General features: G+C 40.1%; 1 protein-coding gene across 5 annotated transcripts in view; it reads left to right on the top strand.

The window, feature by feature from the left end:
* The window catches only part of ARID1B (AT-rich interaction domain 1B), a 541437-nt gene that overhangs the window by 181326 nt on the left and 342129 nt on the right, over window positions 1–17982 (top strand). The gene's annotated exons all lie outside the window — the stretch shown is intronic.

Below are 17982 nucleotides of genomic sequence, written 5' to 3'. Positions count from 1 at the left end.
ATATTTGGAAGGTTGTGAACTACCTACAAAGCTCAAATGGTTTTCACTTGAGTCTTTGAGTTATGTATACTAACTTAAATATATTAGTTTTATGAGAACCTGCGTACGCACTGGTAATGAAGTATTTATTGTAAATGAATACACAGCATGCTGAACAAAGACTGTATTCACCTTTTGGACGTCTTATACTTAGCAGTGGAGAAAGAGGTAAGTGCTGGCTGCAGAGTTTAAATTCTCATTGAACCAAAGCATCATTCACAAATAACTCTGAAGCCCTAAGAAAGAAAGTGTTATGCTTATTAAAAATTAATCCATTTCAATTATGTTTATTTACATTGAAATAACCAAGCTTATTGGCCTTTGAAGAGGTCAGAAGGATAGTGGTTTTATTGCATTAATAGAGTAGGGTATTTTCTTAGCGAGCTTTCAACAGTTTGAAATATACTGTCATTGAAATGTTGAATGGACTGCTGAATGCAGATTGATGAAATAAAACCTTGGCCAAGATTTCGGAAACTGTTTGTGACGCTTAAAAATTTTGAAATTGGCATTTACGTAGGACTGAAACCCCTGCATGAGTAGTAAACTACAGACATGCAAGGGTTCTATTGTGCTTTATGATTTAATTTACTCTGTATTGTGAGTGGTTCCTTTTCTTGGTCGTTTTTGAAGAGGAACCAGGAAATTGTATTTACAACAGCCTTGCAGGTGGCTATTTGTGGTTGTTAACCGTTATTACCAGACCAATAGTAAGAATGTCCATTTTATTTATTTCTCTTTGTGAATTATTTGTGGGAAGGACAGGCTGGTAGGGTTTTTTTTTTTTTGCATTTACCTACAAGTCTGGTTTACCTTGTGTTGTTTCTTGTGTTTGCTTTTAAAATTCTGTTTTAATTTATTGAACTTGCTTTTTGAGGTTTTCTTGGTTCTTCTGTTCCCACACTGCAGGTCTCAGAAATAATGTTGGACAGTCAGGTAAAGTGCAGCTAGTGAGAACATGAACTGTTTTAGTCATAGACAAAGTGATTTAAAAGTTTTAAGGTGAGAACTGTCCTTGATTGCCACCTTCCAATGAATTACCTCCCTTTCCATGCTCATAGTTCCTAACTAGTGATCTTTGCTATCAATATTTACTTCCTTAGTTTCAAATTTGTTCTGCTTTCTTTTGTAAACCGGTCAAAATAGCATTTTCTAACAACATATATTTGTCAAATGTTGTTTTTTACATTTGTAATTATTTTGGGTTATTCCAAGAATAATCATCCCTTGGTTTGAGGACACTAACAGTACATTTATAGATCTCTGATCCCTGACTTCAGCTCAAGCACTTTCTGAATATGATTTAACTGTGCATTTTGATACAAATTGAGAGTCAAAATTATGAATTCTAAGATCAAGACTTGTTTTCAAATCTCAGAATGCTCCAAGAGATTTTTGGCACTGGTGATACTTTAATTTCAGTATATGCACTGTTGTCTTCATCAGTAACTCCAGGAACTTTTCACTTGCTTATGAGGAAGGAATTTCCTTAGGTTGTTCTGTGGAGGAGGGAATTTTAGTATCTGATTTTGGCATTTAATGGCAAGGACTCTATTCAACCAAAATTTGCATCTATCTATATTTTCCCCAGCAGCCAATCAAGCCAGTTTTAGTATTAATTATCAGGAGTTCCTCTGCTCAAAACTATACTTTGAGCTGGGCAATAAGCTATGTGGAGATGTTTTTAAAATTTGCTGAGGTTGTGACCTGCTTGAGAAGTAGGTTGTTGAAGTGGATGTCCTAAAAATAACCTCTGAAAAATGTATGCATCCAATAATAACTTGTGATGTTGTTTAGCTCTTATTTTTAACATGTGTGTACACTAAGAAATAAAGATATCCTTAATGCTTATTTCAAGGTCATTTTGCCAGCATGCAAGTTAACTCTAAAGAGTCTATAGAAGATATATCGAACTTTTGACTGCCCACTCTATTCCTAGTATAATGTATTCATTTTGATAGTTTGAGACTTCAGCGACCGTAGTTCTGAAAAAGCTGATTGGCAAATTCATAGGAGAAGCAGCCTGGCATATTGGTTAGAGCACGGGCCAGGGAGTCAGAATGTCATGGGTTCTAATTTGGGTTCTGCCACTTCTCTTCTGTGTGACCTTGGGCAAGTCACTTAACTTCTCTGTACCATAAAATGGGGATTAAAACTGTGAGCCCTATGTGGGAAATTGATTGTGTCCAAACCTATTTTCTTATACCTACCCCAGCCCTAAGAACAGTGCCGGTACACAGTAAGTGCTTAACAAATGGCATATTTTTAAAAATTATTATTATTTAAGATAAGGTATTAGTGGATTTACATCACCAAAAGCCCAGCTAACAAAAGAGTCTATAAAAGATATATCAGAGTTTTGATTGCCCACTTTATTCTTAGTACAATGCTTTTATTTTGCTAGCTTAGGACTTTTGCACCTGTAGTTATGAAAACGCTGATTGGCAAATTCTTTAAGATAAGGTAGTCACCGGTTCACGTCATTGAAAAGCCCAGCTAACTAGTACAGGAATTGCTTATTTCCTTCAGGTTCTGTACAGAGGCATCCTAGCCAAATAGTCCAATGTTCACAGCAGATTTATTTTTCTGAGGACTGCTTAACCACTGTCTACAGAAACAGAGTATAGAGCCATCCTCTGGCCCAGGGTGAAGGTTATGAGCAAGAATCCCTTCAACATTGCCCATGAAAGTGTAAGATTTGGGCAACTTTTCTCATCCCTTGATATTCAGTGAATTGCATTGCTCGGGAACCAGATATCAAGCAATCAGTGGTTCATTCATTAATTCAATCATATTTATTGAGCACTTACTGTACTAAGTGCTTGAGAGAGTACAATACATGAACAGATACATTCCGTGCCCACAGTGAGCTTACATTTTACAGGGGGAGACAGACATTAATATAAATAAATAAATCACAGATATGTGCATAAGTGCAGTGGGGATTTATTGTGTGCTTCCTATATACAGAGCATTGTATTAAGCGCTTGGGAGAGTACAATATAAGATAAGCAGGCGCATTCCTTGCCCATAATAAACTTATGTGGGAATAGTAGTGTTGGTTTTCCCTCAACATAGAAGAGATCTGAGCTCACCTCTGTTTCTTAAGACTTAAATTTGAGGCTGGGAGAAGGGAAGAATGGTACCCTTCTCACTCTGTTGGTTTCTAAGGAGCTTGCTCTCTTCTTGTGTAAATGTGCCAATATCTGAGTAGTTTGAATGGGCACAATTCTAAGCCCGTGGAGTACCTAAAAGTCCAATTGATATGTGAAGTTTAGCTCTGTTGTTTAGGTACAATTGAAAGGAAATATCAAGCTTTTGAGACCTGATGCAAGTCTCTCTGTGAAAGGAAGGAAGTAATAAATGAATGCCTTTCCCTCAAAGAAGGGGTGTTAGAAGGGACAGCTTGGAAGAGAAGGCTGGAGAATGCTTCCTTATTCTTTTAGGATTTGAAACTAACAGCAAATAGTTTTGAATTCTGACTTCTGAAAAGTTTAAAACATTGTGATGGATATCAATTTGGTTCCTAAAGCATCCCCTTTGCCTCCACTGGGGAGACAACAGAGGGTGAGACTAGCCTTTTGCCTCAGCAGTCCCTTTTGTTGTCTGTGTTCTTTGTGCTTTGGGATTTACTTGTCTCAATTATGGTGATCAGCCTGGCTGTAAAGTAGCCTAATTCTCTGTAGTATTTTTGGTGGGTTTCCTGTATGTGGGTTGTATAAGTTTGCAGGTTTGATAAGGTATCGTAGTTCAGCTGCAATATAGAATCTAGTTTTGATTATCATTCACTCGTCAACAAGCCTTTTTAGCTCAGCTGCATGAGGCATGAGGTTGAATAACTTGCCCAAGGTCATGTTGCACAGGAATGGCCCAGATTGAATTAAAATCTGGATTTATCTAATGCCTAAGGCAAAAAGTTTGAGGACTAAGGAGCCCCTCCATGTAATAGGCTCCTTTCTGAAGTGAATCTTTGAGTACTGCGGTGTTTTTGTTTTGAACAATCAAAGAACGTTGGATTATAAGCAAGCTTCTGCTTTCATTGAATACACCCAAGTGCCATACACAGTGCTCTGCCTCCTTTGTGATGCCATTGATGATGTTGATGATAATGTCCATGATGAGGGGAATGTCCTCACTGGATCAGAGAAGGCTGCAGTCAAATGCGGCACCAATTCTAATGGGTTTTCTGAGTTCTTGTCTTTCTTACAATTCCGGGTAGGTGACATGAGCCCTTCTAATTTACTCATCTGGGCCCTGCTGCCATTTTTGAGGCTGTTGTCTGACCTGAGGTACCAATTTGTTGGGGGTCAATCAGTGGTATATATCATTGAATCCCTTTAGAGAAGCAGCGTGGCTTAGTGGAAAGAGCATGGGTTTGGGAATCAGGAGTTCATGGGTTCTAATCCCGGCTCTGCTGCTTGTCAGCTGTGTGACCTTTGGCGAGTCACTTAACGTCTCTGTGCCTCAGTTACCTCATCTGTAAAATGGGGATGAAGACTGTGAGCCCTAAACGGGACAACCTGAATAGCTTGTATCTACTCCAGCGCTTAGAACAGTGCTTGGCACGTAGTAAGCACTTAACAAATACCAACATCATTATTATTATTATTATTATTATTATTATTATTATTATATACACAATTTCCAGCAATTTCTTTAAAATGTTCAACAGTGAAATCTCACCCTCTTGTTTCCTCATCAAGCCAAAAAACCCCCAAATTTCAGTTTTATTTTGAAATAGTATTTAATTGTGCCCTTGGGATGTCTTGTTGACCTTGGGCTTCCTAGCTTGAACGTAGCTGTTTTGTGCTAGTGGTATCATCATCATTGTCAGTGGTATTTATTCATCCATGCATTCAGTCATATTTATTGAGCACTTACTGTGTGCAGAGCACTGAATTAAACACTTGGGAAAGTACAGTATAACAATGAAAAGACACATTCCATACCCACAATGAGCTTACAGTGTAGACTGCTTACTGTGTGGAGAACACTATACTAAATGCTTGGGAGAGAAATAATATAATAATAATAATAATTCTGATATTTGTTAAGCACTTACTATGCCAGGTACTGTACTAAGTGCTGGGATGGTTACAAGCATATCAGGTTGGACACAGTCCCTGTCCCACATGGGGCTCACAGTCTCAATCCCCATTTTACAGATGAGGAAATTGAGTCCCAGAGAAGTGAAGTGACTTACCCAAGGTCACACAGTAGACAAGTGGTGGAGCTGGGATTAGAACCCACAACCTTCTGATTCCCAGGCCCATGTTCTGTCCACTAAGTCATGCTTCTTCCCCAAATACAATAAAATGTATTTGGTAGACATGTTCCCTGCCCACAGTGATCTTATAACCAAGAGGATGAGACAGGCATAAATACAAGTTAATAATTTATAATACAATATATAGCATCCAAGAATTCCTGAAGGTTGGGGTTGCTGGTTCTCGAGGGAAATATAGTTAAACACCCAATCTGAAATATGAGCCAGGTATGGGGAGATCCCAGCAGCTTGTCATTCCCTGCTAAGAGCAGTAATGGTCAGTTCTTTCTCCCCAGGGTATCAGGATCTTTTCACTGACTCCTATCAGTGGGTCTGAAGATTGAGTGTAATGGATCTCTGGCTGGGCTGGCATGCCTCAAAGTTCAACAAACTAATCCTAGTCCCTTTGGCGAAACTGATCTTGTGTTTTTTGTTGTATTTTTTTAATGGTATTTGTTGAGTCCTTTTTTCGTGCTAGGCAGTGTACTAAGCACTGGAGTGGATAGAAGGTAATCAGGTTGGACACAGTCCCTGCCTCATATAGGGCTCACTTTACAGGTCCTCATTAGTCCTCATTTTACAGAAGAAGTAACTGAGGCACAGAGAAGTTAAGTGACTTGACCAAGGTCATACAGCAGATAAGTGGCAGAGTTGGGATTAGAAGCCAGGTCCTTATGTTCTTCGCAACATAATTGTGAAGCCAGGTGCATATAACAGGGATTTACCCTGAATAATGTGAGACTTAAAGACCATCAGAACATTACGGATTTAGGAGTCAGAGGTTGTGGGTTCTAATTCCGGCTCTGCCACTTATCAGCTGTGTGACTTAGGGCAAATCATTTAACTTCTTTGTGCTTCAGTTATCGTATCTGTAAAATGGGTATTAAAACTGTGAGCCCCACATGGGACAACCTGATTGCCTTGTATCTAACCCAGCACGTAGAACAGTGCCTGGCACATAGTAAGTGCTTAACAAATGCCGTAGTTATTATTGTTATTATTATTATGAGTAAAATATTTTATATGAGTTTTGCTTTCCTTGATTCATTCCTTCAACATTGTCTATTGTGTGGCCACTCTGTTGAGAGCACTCTGGTAAGTACTGGGAGAATATCCAGTGAGGAAACAAGATTTTCCTTGCCCTTCTGGAGTTTACAAACTAATGGGAAGCAGTGTTGCCCAGTGGAAAGAGAACGGGCCTGGGAGTCAGAGGATGTGTGTTCTAATGTCAGCTCCACCACCTGTCTGCTGTGTGACCTTGGTTAAGTCACTTCACTTCTCTGTGCCTCAATTCCCTTATATATAGAGTGAGAATTAAGACTGTGAACCCCATGTGGGACAGCTACTGTGTCCATCCTGATTATGTTTTTTATCTACCCCAGTGCTTAGAACCGTGCTTGGCACATAGTAAGCGCTTAAGAAATACCACAATTATATTATCATGATGATAATGACAGGGACACAAGTATTAGCATGCATATATAATATAATATTACAGCTGATGGAGGTATAAAACCTGAAATAGACATGTTAACTATGATTTAGAATTTGACAGCCCTACAACAGTTTATTATGGTACCTTTTCAAAGGATACCATCTTCAGATGAAGATGTCAGTTGTTTTGCTTTAACCATGAAAATGAGTCATCATTAGACACTGCCAAATAGGTATCATTTGTGAAAATGGAGGTTAATATCTGAATATGTGAAAAGGAGAAACAAGTGGTCAAAAGTTTTTTGAAGGTGCCCTCCCACCAGCCTGCACAAGACAGACATATAAATTCATACAGTACAATTAAAAAGACAAAATATCAGAAATGAACTATTATTAGACAGAAAATTTTTTTGACACTTTGCTGCAATATCACTAGTTTTTTTTCCTTGGTAATGGATATATTGTAGCTGATGAATACTCCAGTAGTCTCCAATGCCACTGTGGCCTCTGGTTAATGCTTATAAACATTTCACGACTGGAAAATAGCTATTTTGTAATATATTCAATTCTTAACTGTGATTCTGGGAAGAGACAGTATATTAGAGAATCCCTTATCTGCGAATGAAAAATTCTACTGTTTTGGCAAAGTGAAGGATTTGAAAGGTGTCTCCCTTTTGTGCAGACTTTCCATCTCTCTCTGTCTCTCTCTCTCTTCTTTCTTTGCTATCTCCTGCAATGTTGTAAAATAACTGAATGATCTTGTTTGTCTTTGTTTGGGTCAAGAAATTTTAGCTGAAAATTGTTACTCTGTGAAAAAAGATTATTGACTCAACAAGCCTTCAATTTTCAGTGAATAACACTCCCACCCTCTAGCTTCAGGAACATGTCGTGCAAGTGCATGCATTCTATTTTAAAATACAGACTGTAATTTAAAACAGGCAGTTTGATGCCCCACTGAACTTTGTTTAAGCCTAGAATAAAGGGAAAAAGCTGTAAACCACAAAGAAATGACTAAGCCTTCTCAAATGCTTTCCTCAGCTATTATGTATCACCATTAAAAAAAGTTTAAAGTTGCTACCCTCCCCCCCGCCTTCAAAAAGAGTTACATCAGTTGTAGACTAAGCATTGCCCATGCTTTCTTTTCTCAACAATTGGCCTCTTAATAATGATGGTGATGATGATGATGGTAATAACATACTGAAATATGTGTCCCACCAGCATGGGCTTGGGAGTCTAGAGACCCAGATTCTAGTACTGGCTCTGCCATCTGCATGCTGGGTGGCCTTGGGCAAATCAGTAAAACTTTGTGCCTCAGTTTCTAGTTTGTAAAATGGGAAGAAAATATCCCTCTTCCTTACTTCCCTCCCCCTTAGACTGTGAACCCTATGAAGAACAAGTTCTGTGTCCAATATTATAATTTTGTTTGTAGCCCAGTACGTTGCACAGTTTGAGCACTTAGGAAAGAGTTTAAATCATTCAGTGGTATTTGTTGAGCACTGTAGTAAGGCCTTGGGAAAGTACAATACAACAGAATTAGTAGATGATATTCCACAAGGAGTTTACAGACTGTAGGGGGCACCGTTAATATCGTACATTCTGTACGTCTATTTATGAGCCATGTTTACATGAGCTTTAAAGTCAATAGAGAAGCTAAGCAACTTTTTTAATGCCCAAGAAACAAATTGGTGAACATTTTTCTGATATTGTTCCTTCCTTTTCTTTAAAATGACATCTTAGACTGCATATTTTCTTTTATACACACCCTGATATCTAGTAATGTATAATCAAAAGTGCATGTTTTGTTTGAGTTATGCCATGTGAAAAAGTGTCATATAAAAATAATTTGATCATCTATTCCATCTTACTTCCCTAATAAAATGGGTTTTAAAATATTTTGTCAAAAGAAGGTAACATTTTCTCATCTAAATCTAAGTAATTTAAGAACTTTGAAAACTAAGCTGCTAATCCTCCTCGACCTCTCAGGTGCCTTCGACACTGTGGTCCACCCCCTTCTCCTCAACATGTTTTCCAACCTTGGCTTCAGAGACTCAGTCCTCTCCTGGTTCTCCTCTTATCTCTCTGGCTGTTCATTCTCAGTCTCTTTTGTGGGCTTCTCCTCCCCCTCCCATCCCCTTACTGTAGGGGTTCCTCAAGGGTCAGTTCTTGGTCCCCTTCTGTTCTCTATCTACACTCACTCCCTTGGTGAACTCATTCTCTCCCACGGCTTCAACTATCATCTCTACGCTGATGACATCCAAATCTACAACTCTGCCCCTGCTCTCTCTCCCTCCCTTCAGGCTCGTGTCTCCTCCTGCTTTCAAGACATCTCTATCTGGATGTCTGCCCACCATCTAAAACTCAATATGTCCAAGACTGAACTCCGTATCTTCCCTCCCAAACCCTGCCCTCTCTCTGACTTTCCCATCACTGTTGATGGCACTACCATCCTTCCCGTCTCACAAGCCCGCAACCTTGGTGTCATCCCCGACTCTGCTCTCTTGTTCACCCCTCACATACAATCCGTCACCCAAACCTTCTGGTCTCACCTCCGCAACATTGCCAAGATCCGCTCTTTCCTCTCCATCCAAACCACTACCCTGCTGGTTCAATCTCTCATCCTATCCCGACTGGATTACTGCATTGGCCTCCTCTCTGATCTCCCATCCTCCTGTCTCTCCCCACTTCAATCTGTACTTCACGCTGCTGCCCGGATCATCTTTGTGCAGAAACGCTCTGGGCATGTTACTTCCCTCCTCAATAATCTCCAGTGGCTACCAATCAACCTATGCAATCAGGCAAAAACTCCTCACTCTCGGCTTCAAGGCTCTTCATCACCTCCCCCCCCTTACCTCACCTCACTTTTTTTCTTCTACAGCCCAGCCCGCACCCTTTACTCCTCTGCCGCTAACCTCCTCACTGTGCCTCGTTCTCGCCTGTCCCGCCGTTGACCCCTGTCCCACGTCCTCCCCCTGGCCAGGAATGCCCTCCCTCTGCACATCCGCCAAGCTAGCTCTCTTCCTCCCTTCAAAGCCCTACCTCACCTCCTCCAGGAGGCCTTCCCAGACTGAGCTCCCTCCTTCCTCTCCCCCTCCTCCCCCTCCTCATCCCGCTGCCTTACCTCCTTCCCCTCCCCACAACACCTGTATATAAATATATATGTTTGTACATATTTATTACTCTGTTTTATTTGTATATATTTATTCTATCTATTTTATTTTGTTAATATGTTTTGTTGTCTGTCTCCCCCTTCTAGACTGTGAGCCCGCTGTTGGGTAGGGACCGTCTATATTTGTTGCCAACTTGTACTTCCCAAGCACTTAGTACATGCTCTGCAAACAGTAAGCGCTCAATAAATAGGATTGAATGAATGAATGAATAAACCCATTTTAAAGGGAGCCTTGGCAAGTATGGTTTTATTAGTAATTCATAATTGAGCCAAATGGCGGAGAGAGGAGTAAAGTGAATGGTTCAAAGTCAGACAGCAGTTAGATGGTAAAGCCACGAATGGAACTCAAAACCTATAATGCTCCAACCTCACAGTGGAAAAACACACTCATTAACCATTAAATTTTTGAACTGTAGTTACTACTCTGCAGCCACAAGTAATCCAACTGGAGGGTAAGTTGTAGAGTGGAGTCTCTTTACATTTCCTGGGATGCCCAATTCTTCCATAACACATGTTTTGACTGCACACTTTGGACAAAATATGATGTGATGTAAGGAACGGCTGGATGTGTGTGCTTGGCGTTGATCAGTGGCCAAGTACTGTAATGTGAGGATCATCAAGACATAACTCCCATTATAGCAAAACAAATTGTATTTCATTTTTTTGTAATACATCTCGCACATTTGCCCTATTTTTTAGGATGGAGGAAGGAAACGTTTTGAAAACCAATTAAAAGTATCGAAAAGAAAACACAGAAGGAGTACAAAACGCCATATTGTGTAGCATCTTCCCTCAAGCCAGGACATTTATTTTAAAAAATTGTATAGTATCATATCTACCCAAAACTAACTGACTGACATCCGGCATTTGCTTTAAGATGTACTTTATAGTTTTATATTGTTGTTGAAAATCTCCTTAATGGGGTGAAAGGTATATGTAAAATGAAAATTAGAGAAACTCTCAGGAAATGGAAGGAATTGTAATCCAGAGAATTCCCTGCCCAGTGGTGATTCCCAGCATTCTAATTGAAGGGGAAGATATCAAAATAATTTGCATTTGTATAGCTCTTTAAATTTTCCAAGGTACTTTCACTTTGATTTTTCTCATTACCTCACTGAACTCCTACTACAACCCAGCCCGCACACTTCATTCCTCTAATGACAGCCTGCCAATTGTACCTCGATCATATCATTTTCTACACTGACCCTTTGCCCACAATCTCCCTCTGGCCTGGAACTTCTTACCCATTCATATCTGACAAACCACCACCCTCCCCATCTTCAAAGCTATCGTAAAAATCACCCCCACCCCACATACTTAAGCCCTTTGATTTTCAGCCCACCCCTACAGCACTTATGTTCATAACCATCTATAATTTATTTTAATGTCTGTCTCCCCCTCTAGTCACTAAGCTCCGTATGCGCAGGGATCATGTCTGTATTACTTGAGCTCCTAGTACAGTGCCCTGCTCACAGTAAGAGCTCAATATATACCGCCGATTGATTCCAACATTTCTGTGTGATGGAGAGAGGCAGTTATTATTGCACTCATTTTACAAATTAGGAAATGAAAGCCCAGAGAAGTTAGGCGACTTGCTTAGGGTCACATAGCAGGATAATGGAAGAGCTGGGACTAGAACCCAAGTCTTCTAACCCCTGATCTTTTCCTATTTGTCCCACTGGACCACGCTCTCCTTGAATGAGGGTCACCTAGAGGAGTAGATCCTAGACCTCTCCCTCTCCTCATATCATTATCAGTTAAATGGTGCTCTCTCTACTGGCCTTTTGCTTTAGGCCATATCCTGATGCAAAGTACACCCAGCTCTCCTTGAATATGAATGTTCCATTGTTAACAAGCCCTACCTAATTAAAATTCGGGTAGGTGATGATAATCACCTATGTCCAGTGCCATGCATACATGCATGCAACTTTTTCTAAGGAGACACCTCAGTGGGTCGTATCCAGATGGATGTGCACCCCCCCCCCATTTATAGGAGAATTGTCCCTAATTCTACCTTCACATTCTATCAAAAAATGCAACAAGCAGACACACATCTAGAAGAGCTGACTGTCCTTTTGCCATATTTAGCAGAAACTCTATACTACAATGGGGCCCCAAGATCTTCTCAAGTCTGCTTCTCATGACTCTAGTCCCTTGTCCTTCAGCCCTATGGCTGACTAAATCTCTACACTTGGGGCTCTTAAAGTGCCAGTAGTGTTGTGCTGGTTCATTAAGGTTTTGCTGGTAAAGCCCCAAACCCATTGTTATCTTGGAGTTTTCCTCTTTCTCTTTATTGTTATTCCTCAGTCGAGGAGGAATAATTTCCCTCATATACACATGTATCCCCAGTATAAAAAGACTGTAAGCAACTTACTAGAATCTCAAATTTTCATTTAGATTCCTGAAGAGAATTTGCAGGCGTGTCTCTGTCTCTCTCAAGTTTAAAATTCAAGATCTTAACACATCTTTACCGGAGCATCTCAACCTAGGTCTGAACTGGGATTTTAAAAATGCAGTAAAAACCAGAGCCTTATGGTAGTTTTAAATAATTATGGAAATTAGTGTTGGAATAGGCTGCTAAGAGATTTATGCCATTATCAGACCATTGGAATAATTGCTTTAGATACAGTAGTATATTCTTATGTTAGTAGGTTACAGAACTATACGGTATTGCTGCTATACAAAATCTGCATTTTACAACTGAAGTAACTGAGACACAGGGAAATGAAACGACATGCCCAAGGCCACACAGCAAACAAGTGGCAGAGTCAGGATTAGAACCCAGGTCTGTCTGACTCCTAGGTCTGTGCTGTGACCATTGGAACACACTGCATCTCAAGAAATACATAAATGCTAAGGATGGGTGTTGGGTTGACCCACCAGGTTTGTTGTGAATTAATCAGAGAAGTCTTCCCAGAATGATGACCTAGAATCTGAAGTTCTCTGCAGGCACTCCTGTTGACATGGGAGAAGCGTTCCTCACAGCTATAAATACATTCTATGCATTCGATGGTAAGATACTTGAGGAGCCTCTATTCTAGGTTCCGCATGCAGCTATTACATGGTTCTGTGCAGAGGAGTTTAACTGATGCTTATGGTGATGATGAAGTATCCATTTGGATGAACGATTTGAGATGTAGAGAACTGAGCAGTGGCAAATCTTGTTTCAAGCTTTGGAAATGTAGGTCTATTTTTCCCTTCCTCTCTGGTCCCTGGTTATAAGCCCACATTTAACTGAGAAAGCACATTTCAGATAGCATTGGTGCTGCAAGACTAAATTTCCAATCATTTTGGAAGTTTCAGTCATCCAATTCACCTGTAAAACGGGGATTAATGCTGTGAGACCTATATAGGACATGAACTGTGTCCAACCCGATTAGCTTGTGTCTACCACAGTGCTTAGTACAGTGCTTGACACATAGTGCCTCTCAAATGCCATAAAAAAATCACAGAGCTGGTAAGCAAATGTAACTGAGATGAATTGGTAACTGGCACATGTCAATTGAAATAGGATTCTTCATATTCAGCCATCAAAAAGAATTGGGAGGAAATTTTAGCATCTGTATTTGATAGCCAGTAGATTTCCAACAAACCCGGAGATAGTGGCATAGACTAGTGAATAGAGTACGGGCCTGGGATCAGAAGGACCTGGTCCTAATCCGAGCTCTGCCACATCTGCTGTATGACCTTGGGCAAGACACTTCACTTCTCTGTGCCTCTGTAATATGGAGATGAAAATTCTGAGACCCATATGTGACAAGGACTGTGACCAACCTGAATAGCTTGTATCTGCCCCAGTGTTCACTACTGTGCCTGGCACATAGTAAGCACTTAACAAATACCATAACAACAATAAAAATCAGCACTTGAATTGGGACCCAGATTGTAAAGTTGTCAATTTGGATAAATTCCAGTGATGACATTGGATGGCACACCACATAGGATAACTAAGTCTGTAGGACCTGAATTTTAAGTTCTGCCTGGATAATTATGTTAGTATAGAAAAATGTTCTTCTGAATTCCGCCTTTCCATCCCAAGTGATTAGATGACGGTAATTAAAGGAAATATGTTGTCTGGTGCCTAATGTCATTTTTCAAGGTTGTAATTTGATGGAAGAAAATGCCTTTCAAGCATATTTACCTTAGTCATTAGTGCTACTCCTACAGTCCAGAAATTGTGGACTTTATTGATGGTGCATGTATTTATATGTATGTCACTCACATTCTCAAATAGGGCAGACATGGGAAATGACCCATGTGGCATTACTTGGGCCTGGGTAGAAATCCAATTGTGGTTCAAGATGGCAGACTGCAAAAACTTCAATAACAGTAATTATGGGACTTGTTAAGTTCTATGTGCCAAGTACTGTTTTGAGCTCTGGGGAAGATACAAGTTAATCAGGTTGGACACAGTCCTTGTGCCACATAGGGCTCACACTCATATCCCCATTTTATAGATGAAGTAACAGGCACAGAGAAGTGAAGTAACTTGCCCAAGGCCATACAGCAGACATGTGGCATCAGTTACAGGCTCCCACAAATTTCACTGATTATGCTGACCCCTCTCCTCCCTGTTTCATCTATCTTCCCCTCCTCTTTCTCATCCCTTATGTTATTCATGCAATAAGTATTTACTAAGTGTTTTTGGCATATGGACTGCTGTACTCGGTCTTTTTTAGGTCTATGATCACACTTCCTTTATGTCTTGAGTGTGTGGGCCCTTGCTAATTTGCACATTTGGGCTTTGGTCACTTGTGGATTATGCAGGATGAATGTATTTGCCCTTGATTTGCATTTGTACCTGTTTGTGCTTTTTTTTTTTTTTTACTTCTGAACCTTTCCCTCCAAGATTATGTCCCAATAATGACTTTGAATTTGGCTTCTTTCACTGTTTTTTATGGAAAGGAATCAGTTTATCTCCTGGGATGTGGTTAACTCGTTGTGGGCAGGGAATGTGTCTGTTTTTATGATATTGTACCTTCCCTAGCACTTAATACGGTGCTCTGCACACATGGCTTAGTGGATAGAGAACAGACCTGGGAGTCAGAAGGACCTTGGTTCTAATCCTGGCTCTGCTACATGTCTGCTGTGTGACCTTGGGCCTCAGTTACCTCATCTGTATAATGGGAATTAAGAGTGTGAGCCTTATGTGGGACAGGGACTGTATCCAACCCAATTACCTTGTATCTACCTTAGCACTTAATACAGTGCCTGGCATATAGTAAGTGCTTAACAAATACCACAATAAATGTGATTGACCAGTAGAACTAGGCAAACCAAATAAATCTTGGTGGGTTTTTCTGTAGTCACACCATGGGAGGTTTTGCTGCGAGGTCTGGAAGGGAACAGCTCTGATGACTAGAGGGCCACTTAAGATTTGAGAAGTGGTGAGGGACCACTACGTTAGGGTCTGGAGGAGAGGGGAAAAAGCATTCACAACCCTCTTCATTCTGTGGTTGTTGTACCCGGTTTTGAGCTAGCTGCGGTTGCAGCTAGTAATCCTTGCACATCCTCGGCCCAAGAGCAATACTGGGCAGGAATTACTGACAGCATATATGGATGAGGGTTGAGCCCCTTGCTGGATAAATGGGTGGGCTGGATAAGGCCCCCAGGCCTCATTTTGTCCAATCTTGTTTCAAGGGATTCTAAATCATCCTTCCTTTTCTAATTACGAGTGCAGTGGAAGTAGAGTTACTTTTATTTTATTTGTTTTGTTTGACAGAATAATATGCATTTCTCTTTAGGAAGAAAACTATGTTTTCCAGAGATAGAGTGACTATTTTAATAATAATAATGATAATAATAATAATAATAATGGCAATTATTAAGTGTTTACTATGTGCAAAGCACTGTTCTAAGCACTGGGGGGATACAAGGTGATCAGGTTGTCCTACGGGGGGCTCACAGTCAACCCCCATTTTACAGATGAGGGAACTGAGGCCCAGAGAAGTTAAGTGATTTGCCCAAGGTCACACAGCTGACGATTGGCAGAGCTGGGATTTGAACCCATGACCACTGACTCCAAAGCCCGTGCTCTTTCCATTGAGTCACGCTGCTTCTCAGCTTCTATTTTAGAGGCGGTTGTTTCTCCAGAGCTTCAAAACTTGTTTCCAGCTTTGAGGCTTGCAATGTCACTGAGGTACAAAGGAATCACATTACTATTGAGTCCTCCTCCTAAAGACCGACACATCCTGGAAGTGTTTAGTCCCTAGCAAGGTCAGAACTGCTGCCGTGAAGGAAAAATAAACAGAAAACCGGAATATATGTTTTAAAAAGTTATTTGTATTAGGCGCTTTCAGGATTTTCCACCAAAATCTTGGTGTATTGTTGTTTCTTTGTTGATTTTGGAAAGCTTTTATGTGTGCTCATAGGTCCACTTGATTGCTCATAGTGTCTTTGGGTCTGGATTCCAGGCTAGGCAAGTAGACAGCCAGGTCTTCACTCTGGTGACAGGTGGGAAAAATCTACTCTGCTTAAGAATGTCCTTAATATTGCTATAATTTTCCTGTCTGAGAATTTAGCTTCTTTTTTCCCATTTGCCATGCCTCTCCACCTTGGCACTTTTATCAGTTCCCAGTATTAGGTGAGCACCTACTGGTACCAGTCACTGAATTAAGAGGCTAGGTAGCATGCAAAGGAAAATTAGGATACAGTCCTTGCCCTTAGAGAATTTGACAATCCCATTATTCCAAAAAAAACCTTATTGCTTCCTCCTGCTGGTTTTAGAGGCACTCAGTTTAGACTGGTTGTTTTGTGTCAACAGTAGGCCAGATACTTTTTCAATGACTAAGAGCATGTTCATGAAACAATACTGTCACTTAAACAAATCTGTGGTCTCATTCATTCATTTTTTTGTGTAATTTTTATTCTATTTTTAGATAGTTGAGCTTGCAGACTCTGATATAAAAGTGAGATAAAGACATTTCAGCTGCCTTTCAGTTTTTCTCAACATGTAAAATACAATTTTTGTTTGGTTACCTTGAGATAAAAATTTAAGTTGGTGGTTGATTTAAAAATTATAGAGAATCTTGCAGCTACTATTTGCTTTTGTTTAAACAAATGGATTGTGCTTTATCTGTTCAAAGTTTTGACAAATTCATTCAATCGTATTTACTGAGCACTTACTGTGTGCAGAGCACTGTACTAAGCACTTGGGAAGTACAAGTTGGCAACAAATGCTGACAAGTTGACAAATGCTGATGTTAGGCAACTATAGAAGTAGCAGTTATCGGTGTTGTTTTTTTAAGCCTCTTTAAAAATCATGCGGGTATACAGTCACTCTTAATTTGAATGAAAATGGGGATGACGGGCTATTTTTATTTCATGTGGGAGTAAGCGATGGAAGTCTGTAGTGTGTTGCTTAAAAAAAAATAAGGGGAAAAAACCGACTCCATTGAGATTCTTTCCTGTTTACTTCTAAAGTCTTGCAGTCCCTGAGTGTTGATTAATGCAGGTCTCCCCTAGGACTGTGAGTTCTGTGGTATAGTCCACCTCATAACCTTCCTGGATATTTTTATAATTTATCATCAGCTGACACCGCCTGGGTAGAGTATTCTTACCACTCCCTCTGGCTGCTGGAAGTCTGAAATTACATCTTTGTCTTTGAAGTCAGGCACACTGTTGGCGTTGCCATGGTGACAGGGTGGGTAATGGCCTCCACAGACAGAAGATTGGTATTTAGCGTTTGAACGCTGCTGTACACAAGGCCTTGATTTTTAGAGTGGTTACTGAACTATCCCCTTTTAGTAAATGTTTAAAAATTACAATTTTTACATGGTCTTACTAGATTAATAGTCACGGTTTATTTCATTTTAACTGCAAGGATAAAAGCATTATTCCATTAAATTGGTAGCTTTTTCCCCTCTTTTGGTTTATGCATTATTAACACAAGCTTTCCTGTTTTGCTTGTAACATTTTATAGGCTTTTTCAAACATGCAGTCAGATTTTGCTCTGCTGCTCTTTTATTTTTTTGACTTAACCCATTATCTGCTTAGTCTTTGTATAGATCATAGTGCAGATTTGCAATTTCGGCAGTAGGCATTTAAAAAATGAACACTATTTTGAAAACACACAGAG

Source organism: Tachyglossus aculeatus, chromosome 2 (assembly GCF_015852505.1).
Source record: "Tachyglossus aculeatus isolate mTacAcu1 chromosome 2, mTacAcu1.pri, whole genome shotgun sequence".
Lineage (NCBI taxonomy): Eukaryota > Metazoa > Chordata > Mammalia > Monotremata > Tachyglossidae > Tachyglossus > Tachyglossus aculeatus.
Note: the sequence above shows the minus strand (reverse complement) of the source record. Positions and strands in the feature narration are given on the sequence as shown.